The sequence below is a fragment of the Panthera tigris genome, chromosome C2 (assembly GCF_018350195.1).
Source record: "Panthera tigris isolate Pti1 chromosome C2, P.tigris_Pti1_mat1.1, whole genome shotgun sequence".
Classification (NCBI taxonomy): Eukaryota; Metazoa; Chordata; class Mammalia; order Carnivora; family Felidae; genus Panthera; species Panthera tigris.
In genome coordinates this window covers 110,400,394-110,419,725 of record NC_056668.1, presented here as the reverse complement: position 1 = coordinate 110,419,725, position 19,332 = coordinate 110,400,394, and positions in this window count along the sequence as shown.

The following is a 19,332-nucleotide window of genomic DNA, read 5'->3' as shown; positions in this document are numbered from 1 at the left end:
GATTTGTATTTCCCTGATAAGGAGCGACGTTGAACATCTTTTCATGTGCCTGTTGGCCATCCGGATGTCTTCTTTAGAGAAGTGTCTATTCATGTTTTCTGCCCATTTCTTCACTGGGTTATTTGTTTTTCGGGTGTGGAGTTTGATGAGCTCTTTATAGATTTTGGATACTAGCCCTTTGTCCGATGTGTGTTGACCTACTTCTATATTTAACTGATAATGATGCTTATCACCAATCTTTTATACCCTAACTTTCCCATTCCTAAAGTTTTAAATTTTAGTCATCTTTCAATTGTCTACACAATAGTTTTAATAGTGTGAGTAAAATGTATTGGAAATGCTTGCATATTTGGAAATCTCTTCTAGCACTCTACGTATATATGAACATTGCTAAGTACAACCTCTTCCTTCATGATGATGTACATGTTGCTCAATTTCCAGCTGACATTAATTTTTAAGAAAAGAAAACTGAGGCCAAGCTAGTTTGTTTTCTTTCATGAGTGACTTGCATTTTCTGTCTGGATGCTTTTAAGACTTTTCTCTTTGCTATTCAAAAATGTCCCTCACATTTCATCAATCATTTCAGATAGAAATAGTCCTCTTACTCCATTCCAGAAAGTAGCATTTAATTACATCTTAGATAATTGCTACTGTTTTAGTTGAAAACAACTCCTTACAAGTAGTTGAACCAGTTTAAAGCTCTTCTCAATTCACAACCCATTCACAGTCAAGACTCAGTTGTTTAGGAAGGGCCTATAGCTATGGCCCCAGGGGCTCTCACCCTTCCCACACACTTGTACCTGGGTTCTGCCTTCTGCCTAGCCCTCTGTCACCTTTGCTTCAGTGAGGCAGGCTGACCCACATTCTGCTGGAGGCCCACCTTGTTTGCCATCTCACTCTTGGTTCCAGTGCCCAACTATAGCTGAAAGCAGGCCCATAGGAGGCAAGGCCAAGTCTACTGTCTCAGATATTTCTTATTCACGACAAAAATTGAGACACTCCCATGAACCAAATTTCCTAAATATATACATATGTATGTATGTGTGTGTGTATGTATGTACGTATGGATATATATACATATACATGTGTATATATATATGTGTGTGTATATGTATATATATGTATGTATATATAATATACACACACACACACATATATATATAGTAAATGGAATCAGTAGTTTAGGTTTACTTGTGTCCATTATCTTCCGGAAAAAATTTCCAAACTATTGAAAAGTTAATTCAGAGAAATAATTGGTTATTTAAAAAAATCAGTTGAATTCCAACAACCAATTTCATCCACTTACTAAACAGTTGTTAATTTATTAAAAAAAAAAGTTTATTTTATTTTTTTTGAGAGCGAGAGAGAGGGTGAGTGGGGAAGGGGCAGAGAGAGAAAGGCAGACAGAGAATGCCAAGCAGGCTCTGCACTATCAGCATAGAGCCTGACATGGGGCTAGAACTCACAAACCATGAGATCATGACCTGAGCCCAAATCAAGAGTCAGACGCTTAACCGACTGAGCCACCCAGGCGCCACTACTAATTTTTTATTTCAAATCCATTTAAAGGGTTCATTTCGTGGGTGCCTGGGTGGCTCAGTCTGTTAAGCATGTGATTCTTGATTTTGGCTCAGGCCATCATCTCACAGTTCCTGGAATCAAGCCCCAAGCTATCAGCACACAGCCTGCTTGGGATTCTCTTTCTCCCTCTCTCTCACTGCCCCTCCTGTCCCTCCTTCTCACAATAAAAATAAACATTGAAAAAACGGTTTCATTTCATTAAAAATTTTCAAATTGCTTTCAATGTAGAGTCACTAGCAAAAGGACCCTAGCAACTACCATAACTCAATAGTATATATTCTCACTGATTATTCAAACAAACCATGTTTAAAGACTAGTTTGATTCAATTCTTCACAACTTGAATGTATAGCCTTGGATTCTTGCTATTAAGGGTGTCATTGTAATTAATCAACGATACTTTATATAAACATAGGATTTTAGTTATTAGGCTCAATTTTATGTGGTTATATACACAGCCTCTGTATGCATTCATGAGTATCTATGTGTGTGTTTAAAGGAGCTCCAAGTATACTGATAATTTAAAATTCTAAATTTCTTGGCTAAATTTTGCAGTCTTGATACTGTGTTTCAGTATTTTAAGTAATCAACTTTCTAAAAATAAGATGAGGGTCACTTAATTTATTCTGTTTATCATGTACATACTTAACATGTATATATATAAGTAACTTTTAAAAGTTCAGTACTTACAATTCCAATTTCCTTAAAGTGATTACTTTACATATATGATGTATTAATTATTAAATGTCTTATTATATAATGAATATAATTCCTTTCCTCAGCCAATATAAGTACCAACTATGTACTTTCCTAGATGCTCAGCAACCAGTAGTAAGATGATGAAGTTCCTTCATTCATGTAATTTTCATTCTGGTTTATGAAAATGTAAATATGGGAACAAATGTGAAATTGTATATATAAAAATACATAATTATACACACACACATATAATTTCATTAGTGAAAAGACTATGAAGAAAATCATGTAGACACTTCTCACTAGGAAAATATACTTTTAATCTACCAAATACTCATGGCAAGGAAAAATAAAGGAGTTGTGTTTAATTTTCAGTCTGCTTTGCTTGCAAATGATTTCTAGCTCATTTATTTTATGAGCACTTGGATGTCCAATCTTTTCATTTAAAAATAAGTGTTACATAGCTATTCCACTTACTGTTTTGATACAAACTTATCACTAAAGAAAGCTACCAAACAAGGGAATAAAGCAAGAGTAGAAAGGAATAGGAATGCCTGGGTGGCTCAGTAGGTTAAGCTGCCAGCTTCAGCACAGGTCATGATCTCAGTTCGTGAGTTCAAGCCCTGCATTGGGCTCTGTGCTGACAGCTCAGCCTGGAGCCTGCTTCAGATTCTGTGTCTCCCGCTCTCTGCCCCTCCCCCATTCACATTCTGTCTCTCTGTCTCTCTCTCAATAACAAACATTAAAAAAAAAAAAAAAAAAAGAAATTTCTCTGTAATGGGCCTGATAGTAAATATTATAGACTTGTGGGCCATATACTCTTTGTTATCACAAATATTCAACTCTGATATAGCATGAAAGCAGCCAGAGACAGCATGCAAATGAATGAATATGACTGTGTTCCAATAAAACTGTATGTACAAAAAAAAAAATTTAAGTAGAAAGGAACAGAGAAGAATGACAAAACGGCCATAAAACAAGTTTAAAAAGTGTATTAAATACCTGTCTATAAATAATGATTTAGAATGCAAATGGACTAAATGCTCCAATCTAAAAACACAGAATAGAATGTTAACATTTGGGGGATCTGAGTGAAGGCTATACAGGGATTCTTTGTACTATTTTGAAATGTCTATGTATTGAAAATAATGCTGATATTAAAAACAAAAGAAAAGGGAATGGAGGCTTGAGGGGAAGACAGTGGAGTAGGATGATCCTAATCTCACCTCATCCCACAGGTACACTTAGATAACACCAACATGAGTGTAAATAACCCAGAAAACAACCCAAGACTGGCATAACAGACTCTCCACAGCTAAACATAGAGAAGAGGCCACATTGAAAACTGTAGGGAGGGTGGAGACAGGGCTTGGACAACTGACCTGTGACACTATCCATAGGAGGGAGTGACACCAGAGGCACAGAGATGGGAGAGAAGCAGACCCCACACTGGGAACAGAGGACCCACACTGGAAAGAAATTCCCATAACATTTGGCTTTGAAAACCATAGGAGGATTAACTTTGTGAGTTCTTACAATCTGGGGCCTTAAAAATCAGCTCTTCTCTGGAAGAGCTAGAGGGTGCTAGGAAACAAAGTACCTGATTTTCAAGAGACAACAGAACAAACAGCCCAGCTAAGATGCAGGATAGAAGCAGCAGGTTGAAAAACACCTGGGGTATATGGGAAACAGACTTATCTACAAATCTCAGAATGCATGTTGGAGGGGCAGGCATCTTTATGAGACTTCAACCAAGAACAAAAGAGCTGGTAGGTGCCATTTCCATCCAATGCCCCCAAGCCTAGATACATGGACACCTAAAAGACCCAGCATAGCATGAACACTCTCCACCTAGTTTGCTAACAGCAAGCCTCACCTTCACACTCTTCTGCAGACCACCCCTTCCAAGGCACCCTTGACAGGAGTTCTTTCAAGCTCTTCATTTCCCCTCCTACAGCAGACCCCTGCAAACCTCATGAATACCTTGTACCCTAACCCCATAGTCTCATGCAGGCCCTCCCCATCCAACATGCCCTTGGCAGGAGTCCATCCAAAGTGATACCACAGTGTGGCAGTGGGCAAGTGGCCCTGACAGGGGCCAGCACCACTCTAAAGTGACTCCTGCCCCAGGGAGAGAAGATAACTACACATACCAGTCCTACGGCAGCCCCAGCAGTGGGCAAGGGGACAGACATCATGTCTGACTTCAGGTCCAACCCACCAACTAAAGCTTCTCAGGGGACAACACAGGGAGAGAGTCCTGCAGTTCAGTTTGACCACAGCTCTGACAAATGCCTGGTCTGACCCAACTCAAGCCTAAGGGTGCCCCAAACCGGCCCATTAACAGCACAGGGACCAACCCCTGCCCATAACAGGCAAAGAGAGCCATTGGAGATGACTAGACTGAAGGTAAGTGCAGCTCAGCCATAGCTGTAGAGTACATGCAACACACATAGAAGACACCCCTGAAGCAAAAGAGGGGACACTGCACTACAGGGCATGACAGGACCTCTTCATCATAAGGTTACTATTTTCAAGAGCAGAAGTTGTCACTGACCTTCCTAACATATATAAACAGACACAGAGAGTTAGACAAAATAAGGAAACAGGGGATTATATCTCAAGTGAAAGTACAGGATAAAATCATAGCAAGTGACCTAAACAAAATGGAGATAAGTAATAGGTCTGATAGAGAATTTAAAGTAATGATCATAAAGATACTCACTAGACTTGAGAAAAGAGTGGGGGACCTCAGTGAGACCCTCAACAAACAAAAAACATAAAAAAGAGCCCAACAGAGATGGGAAAATTCCACAACTGAAATTAAAAATATACTAGAGGGAATAAATAGACTAGAGAAAGCAAACAAATTGCTCAGCGACCTGGAGTACAAAGTAATAGAAAACAATCAGCTGAATATTAGAAAGAAAATATATAATAAAAAATGAAAATAGATTAAGGGAGCTCACAACACCATCAAGCATAATAACATTGACATTATAGGGATCTCAGGAAAAGAAGAGAAAGAAAAGACGGTAGAAAAGAAAGAAATTATTTAAAGAATTATTTAAAGAAAGAAATTATTAAAAATATTATTATTTAAAGAAATAATAGCTGAAAACCCCAAATCTGAGGAAGGAAACAGAAATCCAGATCCAGGAGACAAAGAGAGGCACCAACAAAATCAAGCCAAGCAGGTCCACACCAAGACACATAGTTATTAAAATGGAAAAAAGTAGTGATGAAGAATTTTGCAAGCAGCAAAAGAAAACAAAGCAGTTATATACAAAGGAAATTCTGTAAGCCTATCAGATAATTTTTTGCAGAAACTTTGCAGGCCAGAAGGCAGTGGCAGGATATATTCAAATTGCTGAAAGAAAAAAACCCTGCAACCAAGGATAATCTATCTAGCAAGGCTATCATTCAGATAGAAGGAATGACAGAATGACAGAATTTCCCAGACAAACAAAAGTAAAAGAAACTAATGACCACTAAACCAGCCCTACAAGAAATGTTACAGGGACTCCTTAAGTGGAAAGGAAAGACCATAAGCAGGAGTAAGAAAAGGAGGAAACACAAAAGCAGTAAAAATAATCACAAGTATAAAAATCAGTCAAGGGATTAATAAAATTAAAGGATGTAAAGTATGACACCATATACCTAAAATGTGTATAGAGTAAAGAATGGGTACAAATTTAACTGACCATCAACCTAGTATAGACTGCTATATGAAGAAGAGTTTATATACAAACCTAATGGTAACCATAAACCAAAATCTAATAATAGATAGGCAAAAAATAAAGCAAAAGGAATTCAACTATATCACCAAAGAAAGCCAACTCATAGTGAGGGAGCTAAAGAAGGAAGGAACAGAGAAGAACTACAAAACAACCATAAAATAAGTAACAAAATGACAGTAAGTACATACCTGTCAATAATGCCTTTCAATGTAACTGGACTAAGCACTCCACTTAAATGACACTGGGTGACAAAATGGATAAAAAAGTAAGACCCATCTATATGCTGCCTACAAGAGACTCATTTCAAACTTAAAGACACATGCAGATTGAAACTAAAGAGATGCAGAAACATGTATCATGCAAATCAAAGTGAAAAGAAAGCTGGGGTAGCAATACTTACATAGGATAAAACAGACATTAAAACAAAGACTGTAACAAGACACAAAGAACACTACATAATCACAAAGGGAACAATCCAACAAGAAGACATAACAATTGTAAATATTTATGCACACAGCATGGGAGCATCTGAATATATAAAGCAACTATTAACAAACATAAAGGAAGTAAGCCATAGTGATATAATATTAGGGAACTTTAACACCCCACTTACATCAATGGACAGATCATCCAAACAGGAAATCAATAAGGAAACATAGGGTTTGAATGACACATTGGACCAGAGGGTTCTAACAGATATATTCGGAACATCTAACCAAAAATGGTGGAATACACATTCTTTTCAAGTGCACATGTAACATTCTCCAGAATAGATCACATGTTAGACCACAAAACAAGTGTCACCAAATTCAAAAAGTTTGAAGTCATACGATGCCATGTGTTTTTTCCAACCATTATGCAATGAAACCAGAAATGAACCACAAGAAAAAATCTGAAAAGCACACAAATATATGGAGATTAAATAACGCGCTACTAAACAATGAATGGGCCAACCAAGAAATCGAAGAGGAAACAAAAAAATACATGAAGTCAAATGAAAACAAAAACACAATAGTTCAAAATCTTTGGGATGCAGCACAAGCTGTGCTAAGAGAGACGTTTATAACAAAACAAGCCTATCTCAAGAAGTAGGAAAAATCTCAATAAACAAACACTTAAAAGAGCTAGAAAAAGAAGAACAAATCCCAAGGCCAGTAGAAGGAAGAAAACACTAAATCTTAGAGCTTAATAAATGAAATAGAGACCAAAAAAAAAAAAAAAACAAAAAAAAAACAAAAAAAACAAAACAAAACAAAACCCACAATAGAACAGACCGATGAAACCAGGAGCTGGTTCTTTGAAAAGAACAGCAAAATTGAAAAACTTTAGCCAGACTTCTTGAAAGAGAGAGAAAGAGAGAGAGATAGAGAGAGATGGAGAAGTCAAAATTAGAAATGAAAAGAAATAACACCAAGAAATATGAAGGATTATAAAAGAATATTAAGGAAAATTATATGCCAACATATAACTTTTCATAGTATTCCCTGATAATTGCTTATATTTCTGTGGGATTGGTTGTAATAATTCCATTTTCTTTCATGATTTTATCTATTTGGGTCATCTCCCTTTTCTTTTTGAGAAGCATGGCTAGAGGTTTATCAATTTTGTTTATTTTTTCAAAAAAACCAACTCTTGGTTTCATTGATCTGCTCTACTGTTTTTTAAGATTCTATATTGTTTATTTCTGCTCTGATCTTTATTATTTCTCTTCTTCTGCTGGATTTGTGGTGTCTTTGCTTTCCTTTAGGTGTGTTGTTAGATTTTGTATTTGGGATTTTTCTTGTTTAATGAGATAGGCCTGGATTGCAATGTATTTTCCTCTTAGGACTGCCTATGCTGCATCCCAAAGCACTTGGGTTGTATTTTCATTTTCATTTGTTTCCATATATTTTTAAATTTCTTCTCTAATTGCCTGGTTGACCCATTCACTCTTTAGTAGGGTGTTCTTTAACCTCCATGTTTTTGAGGTTTTCTAGACTTTTTCCTGTGGTTGATTTCAAGTTTCATAGCATTGTAGTCTGAAAGTGTGCATGGTATGATCTCAATTCTTTTATACTTATGAAGGGCTGTTTCGTGACCCAGTATGTGATCTATCTTGGAGAATGTTCCATGTGCACTTGAGAAGAAAGTATATTCTGTTGCTTTGGGATGCAGAGTTCTAAATATATCTGTCAAGTCCATCTGATCCAATGTATCATTCAGAGCTTTTGTTTTTTTATTGTTTCTCTGTCTAGATGTTCTATCCATTGTTATGAGTGGGGTATTAAAGTCCCCTGCAATTACCACATTCTTATCAATAAGTTGCTTATGTTTGTGCTTAATTGTTTCATATATTTGGGAGCTTCCATATTTGGTGCATAGACATTTATAATTGTTAGCTCTTCCTGATGGATAGACCCTGTAATTATTATATAATGCCCTTCTTCATCTCTTGTTATGGCCTTTAAAGTCTAGTTTGTCTGATATAAGTATGGCTACTCCAGCTTTCTTGTGACTTCCAGTAGCATGATAGATAGTTCTCCATCCCCTCACTTTCAATCTGAAGGTGTCCTCAGGCCTAAAATTGGTTGGAGCATTTAGTCCATTTACATTCAGTACTATTATTGAAAGATATGGGTTTAGAGTCATTGTGATGTCTGTAGGTTTCATGCTTGTAGTGATGTCTCTGGTACTTTGTGGTCCTTGCAACATTTCACTCACAGAATCTCCTTAGGATCTCTTGTAGGGCTGGTTTAGTGGTGATGAATTCCTTCAGCTTTTGTTTGTTTGGGAAGACCTTTATCTCTCCTATTCTGAATGACAGACTTGCTGGATAAAGGATTCTCGGCTGCATATTTTTTCTGTTCATCGCATTGAAGATTTACTGCCATTCCTTTCTGGCCTGCCAAGTTTCAGTAGATAGGTCTTCTGCTAGTCTTATTGGTCTCCCTTTATATGTTAGAGCATGTTTATCTCTAGCTGCTTTCAGAATTTTCTCTTTATCCTTATATTTTGCCAGTTTCACTGATATGTCATGCAGAAAATCAATTCCAGTTATGTCTGAAGGGAGTTCTCTGTGCCTCTTGGATTTCAATGCCTTTTTCCTTCCCCAGATCAGGGAAGTCCTCAGCTATGATTTGTTCAAGTATACCTTCAGCCCCTTTCTCCCTCTCTTCCTCTTCTGGAATTCCTATTATACAGATATTGTTCCCTTTGATTGCATCACTTAGTTCTCTAATTCTCCCCTCATTCTCCTGGATTTTTTTCTCAGCTTCCTCTTTTTCCATAATTTTATCTTCTAATTCACCTATTCTCTCCTCTGCCTCTTCAATCCGTGCTATGGCCACCTCCATTTTATTTTGCACCTCATTTATCGCATTTTTTAGCTCCTCATGACTATTTCTTAGTTCCTTGATCTCTGTAGCAATAGATACTCTGCTGTCCTCTATGCTTTTTTCAAGCCGAGCAATTAATTTTATGACTATTATTCTAAATTCTTGTTCCATTATATTACTTAAGTCATTTTTGATCAATTCGTTAGCTGTTGCTACTTCCTGGAGTTTCTTTTGAGAATTCTTCTTCTGTTTCATCATTTTGGGTAGTCCCTGCAGTAGCTCCAAACTGCAGGGCACTTCCCCTATGCTTCCCAGAGAAACTTGTGTTGGTGGGCTGGGCCACAGTCAGACCTGATGGATGTCTGCCCCTAGTCCACCGCTGGGACCACAGTCAGACTGGTGTGTACCTTATCTAAGGAAAATTATATGCCAACAAATTGGACAACCTAGAAGAAATGGATAATGCCTAGAAACATATAATCTACCAAAATTAAATCAGGAAGAGAAAATTTGAACAGACCAGTTAACAGCAACAAAATTGAATCAGAAATTAAAACAAAACAAAACAAAAAAACCTCCCAACAAACAAATGTACAGGATCAGATGGCTTCATAGGCAAATTCTACCAAACATTTAAAGAAGAGTTAAAACCTATTCTTCTGAAACTACTCCAAAAAATAGAAGAGGAAGCAAACCTTCCAAATCCATTCTATGAAGCCAGCATTACCCTGATATCAATACCAGATAAAGACACTATAAGGGTGCCTGTGTGGCTCAGGTGGTTAAGCATCTGAGTCTTGATTTTGGCTCAGGACATGAACTCGTGGTTAGTGAAATCAAGTCCCACATCAGGGTCTATGCTTACAGTGCAGAGCCAGCTTGGGATTCTCTCTCTCTCTCTCTCTCTCTCTCTTTCTCTCTCTCTCTCTGTCTCTTTCTGTCCCACCTCCATTTGTGCTCACCCACAGTCTCTCAAAATAAATAAATGGGCTTTAAAAAAAAAAAGGCACTACAGACAAAGAGCATTACAGGCCAATATCTCTGATAAACCTAGGTGTAAAAGTCCTCAACAAAATATTAGCAAACCGAATCCAACAATACATTAGCAGAATCATTCACCACAATCAAATGGGATTTATTCCCAGGATACAAAGGTGGTTCAGTATTTACAAATCAGTCAGCATCATATACCATGTCAACAAGAGAAAGGATTAAAACCATATGATCATTTCAATAGATGCAGTAGTTTTTAATAGGATTGTTTATTACGATTTCTTCTGAATAGCAAAAATGGTAAGTGAACTGATTCAGAATAAAATTTATTTAGAAATGTAAAGGAAATGGATTGGCTTCATGGCAAGAAAAATGCCAAGTGGAAGATAAGGGACATTAAATAATAACTTACTGTGTCCTATGGTTACAGGCTGAATTGTATACTCCACAAATTCATATGTTAAATTTCTAAATCACAATGTAATGCTATTTGGATATGAGCAACTTGAGAGGTAATGAAGAGAAGATGAGGCCATGAGGGTGCGGCCCTCATGACAGGATTAGTGGCTTCATGAGAAAAGGAAGAAAGAGAGAGAATTCTTTCCGCTATATGAACAAACAGTGAGAAGACTGCCATCTTCAAGCCAGGAAAATCCAGCTCTCAGTAAGAACCAAAGTACTTAGTACCTTCATCTTGGACTTCCTAGTGTCCAGAACTATAAGAAATACACATCTATTATTTAAGTCACTCAGTCTCTGGCACTTAATTATAGCGACCAAAGGAGACTAATAGATCTACTATTAGTAGATGGTGGAGATGGTGGAAAAACATACAAGCAGGCTTAACCAAATTATTAAACAGCACAATACAAGGATGGTAGGATAATTATTGTGACATTAATTTCTGTCTTGTTTCTTCTTGAAATATTAAAAATAAGTTTTACTTTCCTACATATAACCAAGCATAACTTCATATTCTGTTCATCTTCACCAGCTTTTGTGTACCAGGGCCCCAAAGTGTAAGCTGTGAGGCAGGCAAAAAAAACATTACCAGTTAGGTTTTTGTTTTTAAATTACAGAGACACTAGTGGTGGTAGTTTTACAGAGAGGGCAAGGAGTCTGAGCACTGAATACCTTGATCTTGGGGACCATGCAAGTTTTAGGCTGGGGCACTGAATATCCCAGGGGCAAACAGAAAGGACTGCAGTCTACAGGTTCTTCCTCAAATTCTTTCTATTCAGTATGGGCCCTCTTATACATTTATCCAGCCCTGCAGTGGGGAGTGAGACCAGTCCCCTAACAATGACTGATATTGGGTTTCTAATTCACAGTTAAAAAAACTCAAGTCAGATTTAACATGATTTATTTATTTTTTTTAAATTTTTTTTAACGTTTATTTATTTTTGAGACAGAGCATGAATGGGGAAGGGTCAGAGAGAGTGAGACACAGAATCTGAAACAAGCTCCAGGCTCTGAGCTGTCAGCACAGAGCCCGACGCAGGGCTCGAACTCACAGACCACGAGATCATGACCTGAGCCGAAGTCGGCCACTGAACCGACTGAGCCACCCAGGCGCCCCAGATTTAACATGATTTAAAAAAAAATAAATAAAACAAGAGAACTTTCTTGTAACCAGTAAGGTAAAGCAAATTCATACCACATCATGCAAATTGCATACAAATATGTGAAAAGGGTTTTTAGATGCTCTTCCGGGCAGGATCTCCAAATTCACCCTAGAAGTTTGGGAATTGTAGGGAGAAACTTCTATAAGGTAGCGTTTCTCAATTCTGCTGTAGCGGCACAGAATTCTCTTGAGAGCTTTTATACTAAATGCCCAACCATAGCCCAAACTAATTAAAGAATCTTTGGGCATGGGATCCAAGCATCAGTTCTGTTTTGCTTTGTTTTTAAACCTCTCCAGCCACTGCAGAGCCAACATGAGATCTATTGACTCAGACTATACTGAGCCATGTGGCAGTCAATAGTGAGGCCATAGGACAAGGAGAGGCAGTGAGAGTGTGCATGCTATGGACAGATGAAACTGTATGTGCAAAGGTCTGAGGCATACAATTGAGGAAGATGCTTATGAGGAGTTACAATTTGAGTCAGTGGACTCTGTTGTACATTTCTGGAGAGGTAAAGGAGGTATTGAAGGATGCAGCTAGACAGGCCCAGTAGAATTTTGGCACATCCTTGCTGCCATGCCAAGAAGCTTGGCTTTTATCCTGTGCAGTCCACTGGAACACTGTACTCAGCTGGCTAGGGAGTTGTCAAATTGGATTAGCATGTGAAAAGGAGCATTTCAGCAGCAGCTTCGAGAAGGAACTGGAGCTGGAGGCAGATAACACCAGTGGTAGGGAGAACAGTTGGCATTTCAGAGAAAAAGATGATGCGGCTGTACCCAGAAGTATCCAGAATGGATAAGAAAGAAGTGTGATAAATATTTAGGAGGTTAAATTGATAGGGTTTGGATTGAAAGGTGGCAGACATGAAAATGCATTTGTCAGATCTCCCGCAGTGTGTGGAGGGTAACTGACCAGTGCCCCCAGGTTCCAGTCCACCAGATCAACCACTTTATTTATGACAAGGCCATGATTCTCAATGTTGCTCCTAGCCAATGAATGAACATGGTTGGGGGTACTGATGCAAGCCATTCCTGTAACAGGCAGGACTCCTGCAGCATACAGGACACCTACAATGAGAGACTTCAGCTGGAAGACTCCTCCTTCACCAGCTTTAACCTTTGTCTTCCTGCCTTGTCCCTCTCCTTTACAGAGAAGAGATTTTCTTTACAGTCTGAAGGATTTTCCTATTGACTCCTGCTCCTCTCCCTTTGTCCTTCAAAGGTATTCCCCCCAATAATCTTTTTTTAATTTTTTTAAAATTTATTTATTTAAAATCAAGTTCATTAACATATAGACATATAGTGTAGTACTGGCTTCAGGAGTAGAACCCAGTGATTCATCACTTCCATACAATACCCAGCACTCATCCCAACAAGTGTCCTCCGTAATGCCCATCACCCACTTAGTCCATCCCCCATCCAACACCTGTCCAGCGACCCTCAGTGTGTTCTCTGTATTTAAGAATCTCTTAAGGTTTGGGGCACCTGGGTGGCACCTGTGCTGACAGCTCAGAGCCTGGAGCCTGCTTCGGATTCTGTGTCTTCTCCCTCTCTCTGCCCCTCCCCGCTCACACTCTGTCTCTATCACTCAAAAAATAAATAAACATTAAAAAGATTAAAAAAAAAGAATCTCTTAAAAGTTTGCCTCCCTCTGTGATTTTCTTATTTTTCCTTTCTTTCTCCCATGTTCATTTGTTGCATTTCTCAAATTCCACATATGAGCAAAATCATATGATCTTTCTCTGACTTATTTTGCTTAGAATATGCTGTAGTTCAATCCATGTTGTTGCAAATGGCAAGATTTCACTTTTTGAGCACAGAGTAGTATCCTATTATATATACATACACACACACACACACACACACCACATCCTATATATATATATATATATATATATATATATATATATATATATATATATGTATACACACACACACACACACACACCACATCCTCTTTATCCATTCATCAGTTGATGGACATTTGGGCTCTTTCTATACTTTGGATATTGTTGATAGCACTGTTATAAACATTGGGGTGCATCTGCCCCTTCAAATCAGTATTTTTTTATCCTTTGCATTAATACCTAGTAGTGCAATTGCTGGGTCATAGGGTAGTCTATTTTTAATTTTTTGAAGAACCTCCATACTATTTTCCAGATTGGTTGCACCAGTATAGATTCTCACCTACAGTGCAAAAGGGTTCTCCTTTTTCTGCATCCTCACCAACATCTGGTGTTTCCTGAGTTGTTCATTTTAGCCATTCTGACAGGTGTGAGGTGGTATCTCATTACAGTTTTGATTTGTATTCACCTGATGATGAATGATGTTGAGAATCTCTTCATGTGTTTGTTAACCATCTCAATGTCTTCTTTGGAAAAGTGTCTATTCATATCTTCAGCCCATTTCTTCACTGGATTATTTGTTTTTTGGGTGTTGAGTTTGATTAGTTCTTTATAGATGTTGGATACTAATCCTTTATCCAATATGTCATTTGCAAATATCTTCTCCCATTCTGTTGATTACCTTTTAGTTTTGTTGATTATTTCCTTTGCTATGCAGAAGCTTTTTGATGAGGGTCCAATTGTTGATATTTGCTTTCATTTCCCTTGTCTCTGGAGACATGTCTAGTAAGAAATTGCTGTGGCTGAGGTCAAAGAGGTTGCTGCCTGTTTTCTCCTCTAGGAGTTTGATGGTTTCCTGTCTCACACTTAGGTCTTTCATCCATTTAAATTTATTTTTGTATGTAGTGTAAGAAAATGGTACAGGTTCATTCTTCTGGATGTTGCTCTTCAGTTTTACCAGCACCATTTACTGAAAAGACTGTCTTTTTTTCCCCACTGGATATACTTTCCTTCTTTGTTGAAGATTAGTTGGCCATACATTTGTAGGTCCATTTCTACGTTCTCTATTCTGTTCCATTGATCTATGTGTCTGTTTTTGTGCTAGTATTATACTGTCTTGATGATTATAGTTTTGTGATGCAGCTTAAAGTCCAGAATAATGATACCTTCAGCTTTGGTTTTCTTTTTTAACATTACTTTGGATATTTCAGGGTCTTTTCGGGTTCCATATAAATTTTAGGATTTCTTGTTTTAGTTCTGTGAAGAATGCTGGTGTGATTTTTATAGGGATTTCATTGAATGTGTAGATTTATTGGGTGGTATAGGCATTTTAATAATATTTGTTCTTCCAATCCATGAGCATGGAAGGCTAGAAAGGTCTGAAATACACAACCTAACCTAACACCTAAAGGAGTTAGGAAAGGAACAGCAAATGAAGCCTACAGCCAGCAGAAGAAGGGAAATAATAAAGATTAGAGCAGAAATACATGACAGAGAAACAAACAAACAAAAAGACCCAGTAGAACAGATCAATGAAACTAAAAGCCGTTTTTTTTGGAAGAATAAACAAAACTGATAAACCCCTAGCTAGACTTATCAAAAAGAAAAGAGACAGGGCCCAAATAGATAAAATCACAAAAAAAGAGAAGAGATCACACCCAACACCACAGAAACACAGTTATAAGACAACAGTATGAAAAATGATATGCCAACAAACTGGACAGTCTGGAAGAATTGGACAAATTCCTTGATACTCACACACTACCAAAGTCAAACAGGAAGAAACAGAAAGTTTGAACAGGCCCATAATCAGCAAAGAAATTGCATCAGTTATCAAAAATGTCCCAACAAATAAGAGTCCTGGGCCAGAAGGCTTCCCAGGGGAATTCTACCAGACATTAAAAGAAGAGTTAACACTTACTCTTCTCAAACTATACCAAAAAAAAAAAAAAAAAAATAGAAATGGAAGAAAAGCTTCCAAATTCATTCTGTGAAGCCAGCATTACCCCACTCCCCCAATAATCTCTTTCACATTTTATCCCCTCTTGGTGTCTTCCTCTTGAAAGATTCAAATTAACACTATACTAATTAAGTGTGAGGATGTGAGAAAAGGAAGGTTTTAGGATTTTAGAACATTCAGGTACAGATTTCCCTTAGGGAACCACTTATTATGAATCAGAACTCAAAAAAGAGGTCAGAAACACAGGTATACATTTGAGAGTCATCAGGGGCAGTTTGCACCATGGCCATGAGTGAGAAAATCGAAGATAATAGATAGCATGAATGAACCAAGTATAAAGCGACGAAAAACCACAGAGGACCCTGTGGAGGAGGCAGAGAAATGACTAACAGATGGGGAAAGGCACACACACACACACACACACACACACACACACACACACACACCATTCTATACACAAAACAACAGAGAAAAAAGTTTGAGTAAAGGTCAAGAGCGAGTAGGGGACAAGTATGTTAGGAAATAAAAAGATTCTCTCGCATCAAGTATGTTAAGTAAGCTAAGTAAGGGTTGTTAATTGGGGTGACTGTGGAAAATGCCCAAATGCAAAATATTTAAGAAGGAATGGGACATGAGGATGCCAGGCAAGAGCATTTGAAGAGCTACCGTGTGAAACAATGGGAAGAGGTGGGATGTTAGTTGGACAGTCTGGGTGTTCATGTTTCTTTCAAGATGGAGAAGTGAATGGATTCACAGGCAAGCAGCAAGAAGCCAGAGTATACAGAATTCGAGATAAATGGTTTGGAGTTGTCCTAGAGAATTAGAGGGGATTAAATTAAAAACACAAGTGGTAGAACTAAGCCTCATCAAGCTGAGGTCATGGCTCCCTTTACTCTGAGCCAGGTAGCAGATACCTTTCAAGGTGCAATAGAGGGGAATTAAGACTCTTCTTAGGGCAGCTTCAATTTCCTCTCTGAAGGATAATGCCTAGAGAGAAGGTGGTACTGAAAAGGGAAAAGCTTAAGTGCTTTTCATAAAGGAGATTTTAAAAGGTGATTGTGGTCTGGGAGTGGCATGTCGATATTTAGGATTTCAGAGCTCCCTAATGATGAGATTGAGAAGGCACACTATAAAAGCTGGAGATGATGAAATCAGGAGGCCATACTGGATGGCTTGTTCATATGGACATGATTTCCAACAGGAAACAGGGTGGAGGAAAATGCTAAGGCAGCTGCAAAGTTGTCAGTGATAGCAGGATTGTGATTAGGCTGACCAAAAAAAAAAAATAAGATGGTTTAAACCAATGGTCTAAGTCTTGAAACACCATGAGTTTCTGCAGAAAGATATAAATTAATAGTCTACCAACAGCAGTAAACAGCTGGTAGAATGCTAGAATCCAGACAGCTGGTAGAATCGTTTTATCTCCATCAGGGGAAACTGAAACCTTAGAGGGGAATGGAAAACTTCCCTTGAGATAATTGCAAAGTATGTCCTCTGGGTAGAACCAGGTTTCAGTTAATAAGTGTTATGATAATGATAAAAATGTTTATTGATACTTATTATATTCTAGGCACTGCTTCAAATATTTTCATGTTTATTAATTTATTTCTGGAAAGCAAGGGGTGGGGGTGATCTGTGAAAAAGCTGAGGATATTAAAGTATTTGTTTCTGATGAAATAAACAAATACCAGAAGGTAAAAAGGAAAGAGTGACAAGGTCAGCAATGAAAGGGCAGAGGAACATGCAGAAAAATGTGATAATTAGAACATTAGTTGTATTGAGAGTTTGGCCATGAACAGAGTCTGTAAATCTTGTTTTCTCACAGGTATCTCCAGTGGATTCCCAAGAAGGATATAAAATGATAACAAGGACTAAGAAAAGGACTAAGATGACACTTCATAAGTAACTTGGGTTTCAGCCCTAAAGCTTACATGGAACCCTTCATGTTAATGAGATACAATGGATAAATGAGCCATAATAATTCGTTTCGACTCTGGCTTAAGACCTGGACTAAAAGCAAACTACCATCATCTACTTGGCTCTTTTTTTCCATAGGTTTACACTCCTATCTCAGAAAATGATTACAAACGGAGAGGCCCAGGGACCAAATCTCTTCTGTGTTTTAATCTACAGGCTATTTTTAAATTTTAATTAATTCCCAGTATTTAAAAAAATCATATTTTATATAATGAAATAGGAAGGAATGGAAAAAATAAAGTTCCAGTATAGTACCAATTGGCTATGTTGAGCAGAAGCTAAGGTGGCCCACTTATGCCAGTTGCCCAGGACTTTTCCAATTTTAGAACTGAGAGTCCGACCCCACCTTGGAAACCCCATCCATCACAGGTACACTGCGACTGTTGGACACTCTTTTTTGATTGATGCAATGTGCTTTGGGGTTCACCAGAATTACTACCCGACCAGCATTAGTTTTCTGGCTGGTTTCTGTAGGTTTCGGGCTTTCTAGATTTCAACCAATCAAAGGCTGATAAACAGGGGGTTTAATTCTCCCGCTCCCAGGCAGTACCTCCCACAACGGAAGTGACTGACCTACTTAAAGAATCTTAGAGGAGCATAGAAAGAGAAGCACTTTATGTAGGTAAGTGGTTATAGAGGATGAATGCTACAGGCCATTCCACAAAGTTTGTCAGCTTCTAGCCCATTCATTTATTATACATTAAGGCCCAAGCTCCATAATGGCTTTCTTTGATTCCTCAGCTTCTTGTGGGTAGACCTAGGCAGGAAGAAGCCTTGTTTCTCCATTGTGGTTAGAATCTGCTTCTAAATAGCTAGACTTTTAGAGTTTGGGGGCAGTGGGAAAGAAAAGAAGATACAGATGCAGTTCCTTGGTCTGTTTTCCCCTGGAACACTGAGCCTAAAGAATCAGCTTGGAAGCAGAGGACACTGGCAATTGAGGGCTGCCTTCAGCTGCTGGGGCTGCCATAAGTCTAAAGTTCAGTGTGTTGTTGGTGTTGGTGAAGATGTGATTGCACGGTATTCCAAGACCTGCCTAAAGGGGTGTCAGCTTTGGCTTATAAGCCAAAAGAAAACAAACTAAAGTTAGGGTTCTAGAAACATCCAGCCCCAGGTACTCTGAGAGATTAGTGGCAGTTCTAAGATCTCTGCTTCTACTGATTAGTGACTTCTCCCCATCCAATTGCACTTTCTGAAATATACTGCACTGTCATTATATAGCAAATACAGCATCCACTGCATCATTTAGAAGTAAAAATCTAGGCTTTTACCAAATGGATTACATGTGACTTTATATCAAATGAATTCCCTGATGTGTTAAGAAACATGTGGTATTTTAAAGCTATCCTTAAAACCATCCCTTAAGTATTAAGTGTGGGTGCCACCCCTGAAACATAAAATATTATCAATTGTATAAATAATAATTTGTATGAAACAATAGTTGCTTCAGGTCAAGTTCAAGAAGTCAGGGGATATAGTAGTGAAGTAACAGTGTACAAATGCTGTTGTGGCTATGTAATTGCTATGACACACTCTCTTGCTTCCCTAATTCATGGATCTCAAGAGTTTAAGTTTGGCTGCATTTATTACCCATAACCCTTCCGGCTG